Here is a 1,184-nt window from a genome sequence, read left to right on the forward strand (position 1 = left end):
CGTTAATCGTTATTTGTTATCCCGAATTCACCGTTAAGCGTTGCCAAGAAATTCTTCGTAACTCGTTATACACACGAATTCAAATACCAGATAGAACCCCTGAAAATACAGGAAATGGCGTTTCAAAGTGTCCACAGATTTCAAAATTTCTGCGAGCCTCCCTACCTTCGGCTCTGGACAGGGTAAAATATGTTGCGGAAGCGTCGCCCTCACTCAATTATCACTCATACAGATTTCAGTGTCAAACTTTGCTTATTTTCGGGCAAAAAGTAACGTTACCCCTAGAATGCAGAAAATGAGGTTCCTCCGGTCCTCCCTTGCAACGGCTTGGCCTTTGGCGCTCACGACGACATGGCGAAAATGTTTGGGGCGTGGGTTTTCGCACAGAAACGTTTTCTCTCCAATAGTGTGATTTAATTTAGCTTCGTCTTACAACAAAATCTGTTCTTCAAAATGCAGTAAATGGCGTTTCAGGCGGTCCAGATTTTCCCCGACTTACATTGCAACGTCTCGTGCTTTCCGAGCTCGAAATGGTAAACTATGTCGGGGGCTCTGGGGGTGGAGGCCAAAGCTATAACCATGTGTAATTTGAAAATGTCAAAATCAACCTAGCTTAGTCGGTCGGCAAAATTTGCCGAAAAATGCAAGAAATAGCATTTAATAGGGTCTTGATTTTAAAATTTTCCCGGGGGAGCATACCCCCGGACCCCCCTGGAATGCGTCGCGCCTTTGGCGCTCCATTTGCTGAAACAATAGTTCAATCCCCCTCATAAGAAATTTGCTGCCGCCGTCTCTGTGGCGAGCCAGGAACTCTGCCTCCGTCAATTTACAGATGTCATGGGCATTGTCCCTGTCATTCCTCCGGATTCTGGGCACCTTTTGCTTCTCACAATGTCATTTATAGTCAGACATTTTGACCAATTGATATAACTACTCTAGCGTTGTATAGATAGGAATGCACGGCAATGTTACTTTAGTGTTATGCTTTGTAACTCCTTCTGAATTTACCGTTAAGCGTTACCGGGCCTCCTGAATTTACCGTTAAGCGTTACCGGGCCTCCTGGATTCACCGTTAAGCGTTACCAAGACCCCCCCATGCAGACCCTCCTTTCTACCTGGAAAGGGTACACTGATTTAGTTTCAGATGTTGGTATAGGATAAGTCAAGAAAGGGAGGAATGGATT

At 45.2% G+C, this 1,184-nt stretch overlaps 1 protein-coding gene across 2 annotated transcripts in view; it reads right to left on the reverse strand.

Annotated features, from left to right (window-relative positions):
• Positions 1-1,184, reverse strand: part of LOC118414613 — a 26,728-nt gene that overhangs the window by 7,249 nt on the left and 18,295 nt on the right. The window lies entirely within an intron of this gene.

This window comes from Branchiostoma floridae, chromosome 4 (assembly GCF_000003815.2).
Source record: "Branchiostoma floridae strain S238N-H82 chromosome 4, Bfl_VNyyK, whole genome shotgun sequence".
Taxonomy (NCBI): Eukaryota; Metazoa; Chordata; class Leptocardii; order Amphioxiformes; family Branchiostomatidae; genus Branchiostoma; species Branchiostoma floridae.